Source organism: Lacerta agilis, chromosome 9, assembly GCF_009819535.1.
Source record: "Lacerta agilis isolate rLacAgi1 chromosome 9, rLacAgi1.pri, whole genome shotgun sequence".
In the NCBI taxonomy this organism is placed as follows: domain Eukaryota; kingdom Metazoa; phylum Chordata; class Lepidosauria; order Squamata; family Lacertidae; genus Lacerta; species Lacerta agilis.
This window is the reverse complement of record NC_046320.1, coordinates 39536183-39552978: the sequence shown is the minus strand read 5'-3', so window position 1 is coordinate 39552978 and position 16796 is coordinate 39536183. Positions and strand designations below refer to the sequence as shown.

The following is a 16796-nucleotide window of genomic DNA, read 5'->3' as shown; positions in this document are numbered from 1 at the left end:
CTCAATGAAAGAGAGCAGCTTCCCGGTACTTTCTGATTGGCAAGGAATGCAAGTCAATATCCCAGTGAAAAATCTACTTCGTGTACCATGATTCCCTTGGCAATTTGTCTGTGTCTAGTTAAGATGTTCAGCAGCTATTAATCAGCTACGACATGTTTCAATGCTTGAATTTTAAAAAAAGAAAACCACCCTTAAAGTCACAACACTTTTAAAGCATAAACTTCCCCCCGACTTTGAAATAATCCACTTCTATTCCTTTTCACGTCTCTGTTTGACTTTGCAAAAATGTTCTTACTTTTTTCCCAGGAAAGTCACATGATTTCTCTTGGGTTCCTAGTGATTGGTGTCAAAGGTCCAGAGAAAACCATTTAAATGGATCATGGCTTTTGAATGCAAATCTTTCTAAAGCTTAAAAGATATAATATAACCTGCATATCTACAAACTGGCCCTGATAACAACATTGGTCATCTCATACCCTCCAACATTTCTCTGATGAAAAAAGGGACGTCCCATTCCATAATGATAATTTTACTATTTATACCCCCACACATCTTACTGGGTTGCCCCAGCCTCTCTGGGCAGCTTGCAACATATATAAAAACATAATAAAACACTTAAACATAAAAAATCCTTCCCTATACAGGATTGCCTTCTGACGGCTCAGGAGCTGAATAACTCCATACCCTCCAATGCTTCTCCAATGAAAATAGGGATGTCTTAAGGAAAAGAAGGACATTCCAGGATCAAATAAGAAACTGGGACGCCTTCTCTAAATCAGGGACACCCCTGGAAAATAGGGACACTTGGGGGGTCTGTCATCTGCTCTTAACCTTCCCTGATGTTCTTACCCTTGGGGTTCCAGCACCCCTTCACAAGCACACAATGTCATCTTGAAAACCCCAAGCCAATGGCTTTACAGATTTGATTATTAGTTTTCCTCATTTTAATATCCTAGCCTTAAAAGAGCTTTCATCTCCTTATACTGTAAGGATAGCAGTCGCTGGAAAAAAGGCACACATGCCATTTAAAGCTTCAGAAGGCTTAGTAGGCCTTATGGACAAAACTGACAAATGAGGTAAAAATATAGATACTTGGTTTTATCAATTAGCATAAAAGCCCCAATGAAACAATGGAAGAAGTTAAGTCACAACTACCCAAAGCACCATTGGGCACAATGACTCAGTATAGTTGGACTAGGATATTTTTTGGGGGGACGGACGGACAGGGATATAAATGTAGTAACATTAGACTAACTTCAGTAGGAAGGAGAATGGTGTCATACACGTGGAATACTTATCCATTTGATATCAGTGCTAAAGTCCCCATTTTACCAGCTAGCAAGAAAGCAAAGCAAAGTCCTGAATATCTGTTATCTGTACTGATTACAGCTTCACTAAGGCTGCATACACACTAACATGTTTGTAGCAAAAAATGTATTTTTCCCTCCTCAATCTGGAATGGTACGTTCTCATTCAGCCTGCTGCTTTCAAGTTCCATTGATTCTAGATCCTACTGTCCACAAGGCTGTGTGTGGTTACTGGACACACATTTGAAAAGCCTTCCCCTGAGTAGGCTATCCATGCTTCCCCACCCTGCACATGGCCTGGTGAATGAAGTAAGGTGAATGGTTATGATCATTGCATACCCACACCCACAACATCATTGGCTACAATACTCCCATTGCCAAGGCTACCTACATCTGTTTTCCAACAAGCACTGTGTACGGTAATGCAGAATCAATCTCCAACGTGCTTTTATTTTTGAAATGAAATCAGTTTCCCAAGAAGTGCTTTTCAGGGCAAAACATATCTAGATTATTGGGCGGGGAGTACACAGTCTCTCCATTGATTCTCAAATAAAATATTGTCTCTGTGCTGAGTATTCATACAGCTGTGTGTCGATTAAGCCAAAATTCATTCTTTCCACAGCATACTGCATGTTAGGCCAAGAAAATTATCAGCAAAATTGCTCATTCACTCTTCCTTCCTTTAATTTATAGAGATTTCTTTTAAAACAGCAAGTGTTTCCAATTTTCTGTTTCATTTTTCCTTTATCAGGTAATCTGATAGATACACTCTGTAACATTATATCCACACTGAAAAGTTTTAACATCTGATTTTGGATAGCTCCCTATCACTTTTGTTTACAATGAAAAAAGATTAATTAACTGTTGCCTAATACTGCATCACCCCCCCCCCCATTTTTTAATGCAACCACATCAAATTTACTTCACAGCTACTCATTTTTTCTGTGGTCATGGTTTTGCTTCTTATTCTTAATAAACTTCTTAATATCTGTGCCACACTCAAAGATGATATTCTTCCTTTGTGTGTATACCAGAGGTTTTCAACCTTTTTGAGTCCGTGGCTCCCTTGACCAACTACATACCTGTACTTTCTACGGCTCCCCTGTGGGGAAATGCACTCTGAGCACCAGAAGCCCAGTTATGTCACCCCTTGCCTCTCCTCCCCTCTCTCCTGGCCAGCCCTAGAGGCATAATTCACATAGGGAATGTGTAGCCATGGTTGCTGCTGCAACAAACAGCTGCGCAAGCCTTTGGGAGGCAGAGACGTGAGAGGGCAGCAGAGAGGAGGGAGGAAAGGAAAGAGGGACAGAGGCCTGTGTTGCCTGTGTACCCTTGACTATCATTCAAGGCATCCCAGAGTGCCATGGCACACTGGTTGAAAACCACTGGTCTAGACTGCAGATCATTTGGCCTGTTGCTATCTGTGTGTATTAGTGAGATTTGACAGAGAAAATAAACTACCGTATTTTTCGCTCCATAGGGCGCACCTTGTTTTTAGAGGAGGAAACAAGAAAAAAAATATTTTTCTGGTTTTCCTCCTCTAAAAGCCCTGTTTTTTTGAGGATCAGCTAAAAGTTTTGCAGCTTTTTTGCAAAGGGAAAAACCCTGTTTTTTTGAGGATCAGCTAAAGGTTTTGCAGCTTTTTTTGCAAAGGGGAAAAAGCAAAGCTCCTTTTGCAAAGGGGGAAAAGCAAAGAGGAAAAGACCCATTTTTATGGGGTTCACCTCACATTTCTGCAGCTTCTAAAGGAAAGGGAGCCTTTTCTACAGTTTCCAGACAGATAATCTAATCAGCCAGTCACATGTCGCTGGGGAAACAAACAACCTCCCTCAACAATGGAGGCCTGGGCAAGAGGGCGGGGCTGAAAGGGAGCTGGGGACTCTGATGTCTCTCCCGATCTCTTGCTGATCAGCTGCTGAGCGGGGTCCTTTCAACACCCCCTTTTCTATTTGTAAAATAAAAAGCATGATCCTCTTTTGGCCCCTGGGCAATTCAGCTCCAGGGACCATGATTCACTCCATAAGACGCACAGATATTTTCCCTTACTTTTTAGGAGGAAAAAAGTGTGTCTTATGGAACGAGAAATACGCTACTTTGGGCTCTGATGACAGACTGGTGAAAGCTGGATGTTCTGTCTGCCCCCCTTCATAAATATTTGCTGTGCACTCTGCAGTCTCACTTTTGCTGTGATGAGAGGTAACATAAAGGAAATCTGGTGGCAGTGGCCTGAGAGCCCCTTACATGGCTAGCCAATCCAGATTGGCATTCATGGTAGGAAAGCAGTAAGGCCTTCTTTTGCACAGGGAAAGCAGTAGGCTAGCCTCAACAAAGCAGCCAGGGTGGGAGAGGAAAGGTAAGAATGCAGCTAAACCACTGAATAAGGAAGCCAGTTGAAAACAATTTGGTTGTCTTTATGCAGAAACATTGCTCAGACTTGGCACTAGTCAGAACATGAGTTTATTGCCAAAAGAGGGAGGGCAATGAGTTGAGAACCATTCAGGACTGAGAAGATCCCCTTGGTTCTTCTGCCACTCCATTTTTATTACAATATCTGCAGTTTTTCTCCTGTCTGGACAGGGCCTCTGAGAGAAATTCCATCATAGGGTACAAAGTGTCTTTTGGTACCCTTCCTTTCTCCATTAATCATCCTTTTTATACTGCAATGCAAATCAGATCATCGGAAGACATTAGTATTAGTAAAAATAAAAAAGAAAGGTAGATCAACTTTCTAGTTACCGTACTTTCTTTTAAAAAGAGCTTTACAGATATAATTTGAATCAGTGCAAATATTAACTACCTCCTGCTTCTTAGGAGAGTTGTATGGAAAAGATAATTTTTACCAGATGTAGTCTGTTATTCATCTGTTTATGAGATGATAACGTTGGCAATGAACTGCTTTGCCCTCGTCTGCTTGTAGGTGGGCGGCTGCCAGTGCCAACACCCGGAAGAAGTGGGTGGGGGGAAGAAGCAATATGGTGTTTTATGTAGGCTTACACAAAATGTAAATGCTAGTCTTCATGCAATATATGTAAAGGTTTTCTGAGGTACTAGGAAATTTATGGCTCCCCTCCTTTGGCTCCCAGGCTCCCCTTTTGACCCTAGGCAGGGGTACAATATATCCCATGCACTCCCTTCTCTTGGGCCCTGGGTATGGAAGAGAAGAAAGGTGTGTCTATTTTTGGCCTAGTGCCCTTTGAGCTTAGTTCAAAGCTGATATTGACCATGGTAGAAATGCAAGCACTCCCTTGAGATAAACATAACAACAACAAAATCAATTTCTTAAATGTGCATCCACTTTGCAAACTAGCCTTAAATTGTTGCAAATTGGGTGACACTGACTTCATTTTCTCTTCTAATATAATATGACCACATTTTATTTAACAATTATGTTGGCTGGTAAATTCAGGTTACCATTTAATTCAGGTTAGTGTTCGCTTCTTGTAAACTATTGAGTTTGTTTGCCATTGCACTTAAATTACAAAATTGTAATTTAGTTGCTCATTAGTGATGGTAATTGTCTATATCTTGCCAAATAGCCTGTGCCCACAAGAAATGAGACTTGCATATATTAGAAGAGGGACTTTTTTGTAGATGGCGAGAGCATAAGAATAATTTATGCAATAAATAAACACCTTGCTATGGTTAGTAGTGTTTTGATGGCTATTAAGTGCCCCCAGTTTAATTAGGAAGCACAGTTTTGTGTCATTAAGAAAATGAATGTGAATTTAATGCAGAGGGAATTGCAGGTGGCACTGCAGGCATGCCTTAACATGATATTATGTGACACCTGCATTACTTCTGAACACTTCTAGCAACTGTTTATGCATCACCTTGTTATAAAATTTAAGAGCAAGTGCATTTTAACCTCTTAAATGCTAACCTCAAAAGGTTAGTTTGCTTTTTCCAGTTAATCAGTCAGTCAATGACACTTGAAGTATTCCTTCTTACTCTTGATAAAAATGAGTTTTGTCAATTGATTTTTCATTTCCCCATCTTTTGTTTTGATTCCTTGTCCTTTGGCTTGCTGTGATTTATCTCAGTATAGTCAAATAGCCCATTCATTAAAAATGCCAGGTCATACCTCTTTCCACAGCTGCTTCAATATAGCACATTGCAGCCTGTTGGCTGTAAAAAAAAAGGAGACATGATAGTGAACACAAAAGTTTCTTTATTGGAAAGCTAATATTGAATTAATGACTTTGGTGACATTAGAACCGCAATGCTCAGAATCAGACAGCTTCATTATTTTTGTACAAACTATAAAATGCTATAAACCCAGGGTAAATTGCAGCCTCAAAAAAATTAAGTGACCTCCATTTTTCTCATTTAGGTCCAAGTGCCTAGTTTTGACGGGGCTGGTCCTCTTACATATGACATATAAATCAGAATCAAATTGTTTAGCCATTTCCCAGAGTGAGAAGAAAAATAAAACATTTTCAATAATATTACAAATCATCATGCAAAGCTTAAACAGTCAGCCTGTTGACTTTCCACAACTGACTCAGTCTTATCAAATTGACAGGATACATTAGCTTTCATACTAGGGATGTGTATCAGATTTTTTTTTAAAATAAAATTTTCATTAGTTTCCACATTAAACAACAAATACACAATACATCACACAAATACAATTTAAAAACACAACAAACACATTAAGAAAAAGAACAACAAAAAATAACAAAAGAAAACTTATACATACCTACACACCAACACTGGAACAATAGATAGTAATTGTTTAATTCTAATTTCAAATCTTATTTGGGGGAATCCCCCGTTCTCTCTGCTGCGTTCAATACTATTATACTTTAGTAACTTTGTAACTAGTTTCTTATCATTTACCATTATTCTTAATAAAAAAAATTTAAAATATTAACTTATCATATGTATCTCACTTCCTTAAAAAGAAAACATAACCTTAACCATTTATAAACCATTCCTAAACATTACTTCTAATGCACTGTTTTTACCTAACATCATCTAGCTAAAGCCACTTATTTACACTGATTCTGCTTCAAATATCTAACTTTTCATGATTTTTTTAATAGTCCTTAAATTTCTTCCATTCATCTTGCACCTTCTCCTCCCTCTGGTCTCGGAGTCTCATGGTCAGCTCAGCGAGTTCCATAAAGTCCATTAACTTCATCTGCCATTCTTCTACTGTTGGGAGCTCTTCACCTTTCCAGTTTCTTGCAAGTAAAATTCTAGCAGCTGTTGTGGCATACATAAAAAACACTCTATCTTGCCTGGGTATCTCATGATTGGCCATGCTCAAAAGGAAGGCCTCTGGTTTCTTACTAAAGGGATGTGTATCAGATGACTCCTTTGTTCTGAAACTAGACCTAAAGAGAAGATTTGAGAGCCTGAACCACTTCCATCATCATTCAGCATTTGTACAGGATTTGCAGCTGGACAATTCCCCATTGCGTGACTGTTCCCCATTGCACACCACTGCTTGATGCACTAATGGAGTAATGCAACAAATAAAACAGGAGATACATGCATTCTATAGACAATCCCAAGGTAAGTGGGTGAGCACATGGCCAGAATTGATGGTCTATGTCTTTCTTATGGAATCAGCAACCTGCTGAGATGTGTGCACACAATTTGTCTCATGATTAGAACAAAGCAATAATGAATGCTGGTTGGTTGGCTCTTTCCAACTGTCCTTTGCACTTCCCTAGTTTTTCTGACTTAGTCAAAAGGTGAGGTTCTCCTTCCTGCGATGAATTTTACTAAAGATCAGAATGGTTAAAGAAACAATATTAATCTAAAAAAAAAAAATCAGTGCATGCTTACAGATGAAATGGGAATTCTAATCTAGGTGTGCCATAGTAGTGTTTACTCCATATTAACTGCTAATCCCACAATAGTGTATGTTTAAGTTACTGATTTTTTAAAAGAAGAAATAGAAACAGTATCCAGTTCAATAAAAGAAAACAGAAGTGGAGTGAACTGTTTAAATATGTCTAAATAAGCAGCTAAAAGTTGTAAACATTTCACAGGGCAAGCCTAAGCAGCTGACCAATAAAACATGACCCAGGAAGAGGGAAATGAGTTTAAGCCACACAAACATGGGCAAGCTCTGTTATGAAACACTATTTTTTCTAAAGCACACACACATACACAGTGAAGCACAGATGGTTTACCAAGTAAACATTTCTAAGTGTTTTGTGGTTTGACAAAATAACCCCCTCTTTAAAAAAACTGTAGCAGGAGACAAATGCCAGAGGGCTAGCTATGGGCCCACCCACACTTCCATTTGTCCCATAATTTCAAGTGAGTCAAGTCACAGAGCCAAGAGGTGTTTTTTTCCAGTCCTGCCACTTTCCCCAGGAAAACCCACTGTTTACTACTGGATTGGAACTAATGGCATTCCATTGAAAACTTGATTGACTTTGTTCTGATTCAGCGATAAACAACAGGTTTTCCCAGAGAAAAACCCAGGGACAAAAAAAAAAAAAACAAAGCCAAGCAAAACATTATTGGACCTATGACTTGAAATTCACTTGAAATCATGGGACAAGCGAAAGTGTGGTTGGTCTGTGTGTCAGTCTTGTTTCAGGAACTCTCTCTTGCTGCATTGACTCAAAGAGTCTTATGGCACCTACTTTATACATACTGTATACCTTTAAAGCACAAAGAATTCTGGGCACTGCAGTTTACCCCTCACAGAGTTGCAGACCCCAGGCAGCAACCTAAAGTGCCCACAATCCTATGAGGGAAAGAAAGTGCTTCAGATGTCTGTTTAAGTATAATGTGTACCAAGGGATTGACTGTGGCATAACCTTAAGAGTACTTTCCCCAGCTGCCTGTCTGAACTGGTGTTCATTGCGGGGGGGGGGGGCTTCTCCTGCTGCATTTGCTAACAAGAAAACAATATCCTATCTGCCTGAAACACTGGTAGCTCACCTGGTGCCCTCCAGATGTTGCTGGCCCACAATCCCCATAATCCCCGGCGGTTGGTTATGCTCTCTGGGGCTGATGGGAGGCCAACACATCTCACGGGCACCATGTTGACTACCGTTGCCTTGAAGACTGTGGCAGCATCACTTTTTAAGGTGCGACAGGTGCGTCTATGAGCGAAGCAGGAGGCAAATCACGGCGGGTTAGCTGTGTCACAAGAACCCTCTTTTTCCTGTAAGGACACGAGGGCGTGAATTGAAAGAAAGAAAAAAAGTCTTGTGGGCACTTTAGACTTATTGTGGCGTCAAGAGTAGCTGATGTTGGGCTATGCAAATAAATAAAGTTTGTCGTTGTTGTCAAGAGTAGTTCCGCCCCGCCCCCTTTCGGAACCGTCTTCTCTCACGTAACATGGGTTGTGTCGTCGTGTCACCAGAAAGGCGATAAGCGGCCCGCTTGTTTCTGCACAGCGCCAGAGCGCCCGTCTGTACGTGTGTTTATTTGTGTGTGAGAGAGGGAGGGAGAGAGCCGCTTCCCCTCAGCCGCGCTCGAGGACCCCGCCAAACATTGCGTGCTCGGGGACTCCCGCGTGACGCGAGGGCTTCTCCGCCCCTGCCTCTCCACAGAACGGCCACCTTGGCATAACCTTTCCCCCTCCCCTTGCGGGGACTCGCCTGGCGTGTGGAGAGGGAGCCGCTGAGATCCGCTGCGGACGGGGGGGGGGGGGAGGAGGGACTGCCGCCCAGCCCTTGCCCTGCCCTCCCTTTCCTTCCCCTTTATATGCAGCGCTGAACGGCCCGCGCGCCTCGGGGACACGCGCTTCGCGGGACTTCCAGAGGCCGGGACCCTTGGGCGCGCCAGCTGTTCTCAGGTACCCGCTTCGCTCCCCCTCCCCTGCCTCCTGCCCCGCCGGAGTTTCCTCGGCTTTTCAGACCCAGCTCAGGAAACGGACCGAGCCGCGGCGCTCTGACGGGTCACTCGCCGCGAATGCCCCGCTTGACTCCGGTGGCATGCCTTTATTTTGACGCGAGCGAAAGTAAAAAACGGGCTGCGGAGAGGAGGGCGCCTGTCACCTGAGGCGAAAATGAACACACATGAACCCGGGAAACTCTCGGCTCAGCAGCCCAGGTGCCTTTTTCATATTGTTGCGCTTGGAGTTCCCAAATCCGCGCCTCGGGTACAAATAGGGACGACGTCTTCTTCGGACCTCCCTGCTGGTCTCGCTGCCTTGTCTCTACTTCGCCCCTGACGCGCAGCGAAAGATGGTTCTGCCTTTCGCTTTTATTAACTCCGCAATATGCTTCTGAAGCTGGGTGTGTTAAGTTAGACTCCGCATAACTTTACCCGCTTTCCTGTAAGGCTATTTAACCCCATGAAGCTTCTGCCTTTCATATTTACAAGCGAAAGCTACAAGTAACTATGGGTGTGCCAGCCAGCCATGCCCTCTTCCAGCACACCCCCTTCCATCGCATTCTTCCTGGACCCTGTTCCATTCTTTCTCCTACCCGTTTTTCTCTGTCCTTTACCACAGTCAGTCAGCACTATAATGGGGGGGGGGGGAGAGAGAGAGAGAGAGAGAGAGAGAGAGAGAGAGTGCCTAATGGTAGGCCTAATGCCGGCTCATCCTACATGTCTAAAGTCAGACTGTCACATTTAGCTTGAAGCAGCTGGAACTGGTGGTGAGGAAAGGCAGTCAAACAGCAAAAGGTAAATAGCAGCCTGTCTTTCCATCCCATTGCCTGCCCCAGCCAGTGACTTCTATGCCTCTAGTAGTCAGAGGTGTACCTAGGGTCCCTAGCACTCTTGGCAAAGAGCTGCATTGTTGCCTCTCGCCCTCCCCCAATCACTTTATTGCATTAGAAATTACATTAGAATCACATTAGAAATTACATTTTACATGACCCAAATACTCAAAAGCGTCTGGAGTGAGGGCAAGGCAAGAAGGAAGGGCAGAAAAATTCACACGCCTTTGTGCCGTTTGATGTTGCCGCCACAGTGGCAGCATGTCATCATACACATAAATAACATACATTCCATAGTCTGATAGTTGATTTTTGGTGGTGGTGAGGAAGCAGTTTCGCCAACTCCTAGGTACACCTCTGCTAGAAGTGCATCCTCTTCTGAGCTTTGCCGCTTTGCAGGGGCAAGGGGAGTGGGTGGGTTGTGTATAAGCAGGAGAAGGCAGTGGCTCTCTTGTCCACCCTACCTGGGCCTGTGTGCTAGCTATTAAGCACAAGTGGCCCTCTCTTGTCTGTTTGCTCTTTGTGGGCAGTGCACTGTAGCAGAGTGCTGGCCACAGAAGGAGCAGCCACCTCTCCTTCTCACTCAATCACTTGCACTCTGGATATAGTGGGGTTGTGACAGGGCCCAATGAATTTATGTAACGTAAAATATTTGAAAGTCCGTTTTTTTTTCTTGTGTAGCCTTAGTTTGGGTATGGCTAATGGGACTGTTGTGCTGAGCTCATGCACTTCTAAATTTACTACTACATCATTGTGTGTTTTCATTGCTGGTATTTTAATTTGTAATCCACCTTTCAAATGGTACATAAACGCAGTAGACAATTTCACATGCAACAAGGCCTACTTATCTGTAATATCAGCAAGTACCTGTTTTCATCAGCATATTCTTGATAGCAGCCCTGGAAAAAAACCTGCTGCTCCAGTTGTTGAAGTCATGATCATGATCAACTGATTTACATATGAGGTGGTTGGATATTATTGAACTACAACTCCCATCAGCCCTCAGCCAGCATGGCTAATGGTCAGCAGAGATGAGAATTGTATTTCTAGCACCTTTGGAGGACCACAGGTCCCCCCTCCCAACATACATACATCAACTTTTTATGACATGATATGTTTCTCCATGTAAGTGTTGATATATGTATGGCTCAGAAAGGCTTGGTGTGTACACAGAACAAAGTGTTGTAGGAACAAACTCCTAGAGTACACCATGAAGGTGTAACCCCACCCATCTTAACAGATGGTAAAGCATTACTTTTGTTTACCTCTTTCTTTGTGTAACTACAGCAATCTATTTTGACCATTAGCCAATGTAAATTTTTAGCAGCTCCATGAGGGAAATCAACATGGATGCTTCCAGATAAGCTTGTTTGATGGAGGCTGGTCCATTAGGACAGTTGGGGCATTGCCCACTTTAATAATTAGGTTTGTACAATTACTGGTGCTCATGTTAAGGGCCGGCTCACACGTGGGGCGGACTGAAGCAACTGCTTCAGGGGACAGAATCTCACAGGATGGCACCCCATGGACTGCCGCCAGGGTCAAGTGGTGGCAGCTTCTGGTGAGAACTTGCAGAATTCTTGTGAGATCTCATGAGAGTTCTATGAGAACTTACCAGAAGCTGCTGCTACACAACCCCTGTAAGTGAGGCTTCACTGGAGTGGGGACAACTTCTCATTTCATTTCAGGCAGTGAAATTGGATGAGCCACCCCTGCTCATTTTATTTATTTAAAAACATATTTCCAAGTTTCCCAAATTAATGCTTTCTTTCCTTTTAACTCTTACCTTGAGTTTGTCACATGGTTTAGGGTTGGCATTGGGGGAGAGCAGCGCTCTTTTGTGTTTAATAGCTGTGAGGCAGGCATAAATAATTATGCAAAAAAGAAGTGCATTTGGATGAGCTTGAACTGAACATAGGTCCATTATTTTTAATAGGTTTACCCTGAGTAAAGTTTAGTTGAATCCCACCCTTGGCTGAGAATAAAGACGACACCCTTTTTATGCATGTAGTTGTGGTGTGAACACCTCTTTATTGAGAAACAGATTGGTTCTAGTCAATTCCCCTTTAATGTCTTACAACTGTACTTGTAATACAACCAGTAGTTTGTTTTCATTTGCATATGCATATGTGGCTATACAGAATTAGAGCAGAATAGTATAAACCACTTCTACCATTCCTCAGGGATTTCTTTCACTACAGCTTGTTAATGTTCACTTTTTACCAGTGGGGAAAGCAGCCATTCATTGCTAGTAATTTTCCAGCTTTGGCACTGTAGATAATTGTTAAACTATTAAATTGTAGATTGTGATTTATAATGTCCATAATGGCAACAATCTCTAAGCATTCACTCTGTTCTGTCACTGGAAACGTACCCTAATCTCTTGCAGCATAAAATACAGTACAATGACTTGTAATGACACACATATCTTATTACCTGCTGGTAATAAGCTACCAACAAGGATGACAGTTTAATTATATAGTACATCTCCTGCTGGCAAATGACTAGCTCCCAAATATTTCTGCTGCTCTTCACCATTTTTTTTTTAAAGAAAATGTGACTCAAAACTCTGGGTGCCTTAAATTGAATTTTTACTTAATATGTTGATGATGGGTAACACTAGCTTCAAACCACTTCACTGGTGTTTTTATTTATTCAAAATATTTATATACTGCATTTTATTAAAACATCTCAAGGCAGTTTACACACACACACACACACACACACACACAGAGTCTAGCAATGTTAATAGCCAGTACTGTACAGAATTTAATTTAAAATGTTATGACAACTGGTTAGCATGGTCTTAGTTGTATAAGCACCAGTAGGTGGTGTTGTGTTAGGGAGGTTAGAGGTGAAAGGTAGTATTCTTTAACCTCTCCCAACATAGTTTCTCGGCTGTTATTCCTATTGTGGTGTCAGAGTAGAGATGATCCATAGCGTTCTGACAGTCTCACAAAACAGAAAGTAGGGCACAGGTTTCCATTCAAGGCATTCTAGGAACTCTGAATTCCTGCGGTCAGTGTTTATTATCATTGTTACAGTAACAGATAGAGGAGACCCCTGGAACTGAGAGAGCCTGCAGGAAGAAGGCACAACTTCTGCAGAAAAGAAGAGTCGTGTGAAAAAACAGACAGGAGAGGCCTGGAACTGAGAGAGCCTATAAGAATCTGCAACGGTGAGTCCAGTCCGTCCCTATCCTCTTTGATTGTATGCATTGCCACTCTATCCCCAGTCTGTTTCCATGTTCTGCCCACAGCAGAATTTGATTTCCACCACCCTGAATCCTAGCCACTTAGGATAAGCAGATCCCAAAGGTTTCCCCAGCCATCTGGCCTTGACCAGCAGGTACAGGAAAACTAAGTTTATTCTTTTTTGTGTATACCATGGCCTCATCAGTAGAGAATCCTCTCAAGGAAACTCACTGAAGTTGAGATGAATGGGTCCAGTTACAGGTAGGTAGCTTTGTTGGTCTGCCGTAGTCAAAACAAAATAAAAAACTAAAAAATTTAAAAAGTTCCTTCCAGTAGCACTTTAGATGCCAAAGGATAAATGGACATAAATCTGAAATCAGGAATCAAAAGACAGAGAAACCAGTAGGAGAACACTTCAATCTCCCAGGACATTCTGTACAAGATCTCAAAGTAGCTGTCTTACTACAAAGGAATTTCAGAAATAGACTGGAAAGAGAAGTTGCTGAATTGCAACTTATTACCAAACTTAAAACCATGGAGAGACCTGGTCTAAATAGAGACATTGGATTCTTTTTTTTCTTTTTTTCTTTTTGCTGTGTGTAGGTTTTATTTTGTTTTTTATCTTACATTTTGGAAATGTACATTTTTTCCCCTTTAATTTTTTTAAAAAGAATTTATTAGATTTTCCAATTAAAAAAACCAATTAAAGCCAATACAATACAATACATGGTTAAACACTCCAGACTCCCCCCTCTCCCACCGAGGGGAGCAACAAACACCAAACCCCCCTCTCACAGAGGTAGCAAAAATCATTTTACATTTAACCACATATTTTCCAAATCACAACATGGAGCTGACCCTCCTCCTAGGCCAGTCACTTAAATTCCAATCTTTACTTCTTACAATGACTTCCTCATTCCCCCCCTTACTGATTTCCAGATTATCACATAGTTCCAGATTTTTTCCCTTTAATTCTAATTTTAAATCCATCTCATCTTTTTTTCTATTTAACATTTCTCTAACTCCGCCTCAAAATACTTCTGCATTTTCTCATTATCTTAACCAAAATTTTCCATATTACTCGCACTCCTCCCTCCCTTATGGTCCCAGAATTTATCTTTCAAAGCATTGTCCATTATCGCAGTGTCCATATCCAATTGTCATAACCATGATGAAATACCATTTCATTTTAAATTCGAATATTTTACCCTATACCCTTTCTTTCGAAGAACCCGGCCCATGGGTAAAAAAGACAGAGTCCTGTAACTGTCCAACTAATCGCAGACCTGTAGTCTTTTCACAATCCAATGGCAACTGGAACCAATCTTTAACATTGTCACAATCTTCTTGTATAAAAACTCCATTTGGTGTATCCTGTTCCAATTCTTCTTTTTCTGCATTGTCAGTACTCCCTTCTTCCTTTTCCTTCTGTTCCAATGTAAAGTCCTCCAAATTGTTCTCAGTCTCAATCTCCAATTCTTTATGTGCCAATTGCGCAATACTATTAATTCCCACAGCTACTTGCTGCAAAAGTTCCAGAGCTTGTTTCACAAACTGTGAGGACAGTCTTCCCTTTGTCATCTCAAGGTCGAGTTTCAACTTGCTAGTCACAACAATTTATTTCTTGCTGTGTAGATCCTTACTGCATTAGTACGCCATTTTATTTTATTTTTTTTCCATATGATTTCTAATGTCACTCCATCTGGACCTCCGGGAAAGAGGAAAATGTATCCAATCCATTTTTAAAACTACGAACACCCATACAGAAAGTTTCTTTGTTTCAGTCACATTGAAAATAGCTTCAGCTGAGACATTGGATTCTTATCTCATTATACACGACAAAGCTATTTTTAGCTTTCTCACCCCTTGCTTTTTCCTGTAAGACCAATTGCAGTTGTTAACAGGTTTACCACACCTATCAGCCAATCACCCATTCCCACAACCCTTCTGAGTAATACCCCTCCCCACCCTCTCACTATATATAAGGGTCTGGTGACTTCAATTTCAGTATATCTGAAGAAGTGTGCATGCACACGAAAGCTCATACCAAGAACAAACTTAGTTGGTCTCTAAGGTGCTACTGGAAGGAATTTTATTTATTTTTTGTTTGCATGCATGGGGGTTGTGTTCCTGCCCACCCCTCCTGCATGTCCTCAGAGCATGGCCTTCGGGCCGCTTCCAGGTCCATGACAATGAGCCCATGTACAGTCACTGTCTGTAAAATCTGTTCCTGCAAGCAAGCAAGAGGAGAGTCAGTTTCTCACTTCATCACAACCCCTGTATGCCGATATCCAGCACTGTGGATATGGGGAGATGAGTAAGGAACTAATTCAAGACAGATTGTTAGTAGGCTATCAACATTTAGCATAAGAAATCCCTATGGCCATATGATGGCAGCATGCTGTTTTCTACTTTTCTGCTCATGGTGGGGGCGATGGAATGTCTGGGAGAGTTTTGCGGGGGTTTCTAGCTTCGTAACTGCTTTTTAACTTGGCCAGTACAATTTTTTAGAGAAGTAAAAAGGACGAAGTCACAAGATTTGGGAGTTGGGTGCTAGCAGCCTCTTGGTAGCTTTTTCTGACCATTGCAGTGTAGTGTTTATGGGTGATTAGTAAGGAGCATTAAGAAGTAACAGAAAGGTTGAGAGTTTATGCTCTTTCCCATTTGAGCTGGGTTAAAATGCTTCTGGGGAGACAAAAATTATGCTTTGCTTGCTTCTAGCTAATTTCTGAGGCCAAAGTTAAAAGTCTGGTGTATGTAGAAAAATGAAATCTCTTGCTAATACCTGGTGTATGAGACAAAATGAAATGTCTTTTGTTTTCTTCTTACGTTCCTATCACAGTCAAGGTATTAATAACCACCTGTTTTCTTGTAAGTAGAAAATATAAATATAAACAAAATATGACAACCATAGAATATTAACTGGCAGATGTTTTAAAGAAGAATTACCTTTATTTTATTGATAAGCTTAGATTTAATTTGCCTTCTTTTAAATTGGGGACTACTACTAGTGATTAATGATCCTTAAGCGAAAAGAACCAGAAAGATAAATCAGTTCCTTGTGTGGGAGCTTTAATCTATTGGACATTGGCAGAGTAAGAAATGCTCCGTTGCTGGCAAAGCACAATGCGCTATTATGATTTATGCACCTGCTATGGCTTGTGGGTTTTTTTGCCTTGGGAACCTTGTGAGTTTGGTAACAGCTCTATTTGAAATTGTACACTGAGCAAAATCAGAGAATTGGGATAACTCAATTTTCTCTAGAGACTTTTTTTTAAATTAAAAAAGCAAAAGCACATTGGTGTATTTAAAATATTAAATTAATATGATAACCAAATTTACTGAGGAAGATTTGAGCACACATCAAACATACACATGCATTAGAATGTGTGGTTAAAGTGTCCAAAGCCTGTAAGATTTAATTGGGTCCTGGGACAGAGTACTCATGTATCCTGTTTCAAAATGTATTTATTTGGAAGTAAGTATAATTAATTTAGTAGAGCTTGCTTCTCAGTAAGCATCCTTAAGACTTTTATGTATATCTGAGATCCTTAAGAATTTGAAAAAATGAGATAATGTCTTTGGTAGGCATTTTACCTGGTTTGTGTAGAACAAAATGCGAGTGTAAATAGAGCAATATGAAACGAACAAAC

The 16796-nt window shown here is 41.2% G+C and overlaps 1 protein-coding gene across 2 annotated transcripts in view; it reads left to right on the top strand.

Annotated features, from left to right (window-relative positions):
- Positions 1-8884: 8884 nt before the first annotated feature.
- Positions 8885-16796, top strand: part of IL15 (interleukin 15) — a 29460-nt gene continuing 21548 nt past the window's right edge. Inside the window, exons 1-2 of one of the 2 annotated variants that reach the window (XM_033160513.1) lie at positions 8885-9078; positions 12994-13127. The gene's annotated coding sequence lies outside the window, so the exon portion shown is untranslated. The remainder of the gene's footprint in view (positions 9079-12993; positions 13128-16796) is intronic. The other variant, XM_033160515.1, reaches the window with a different exon arrangement.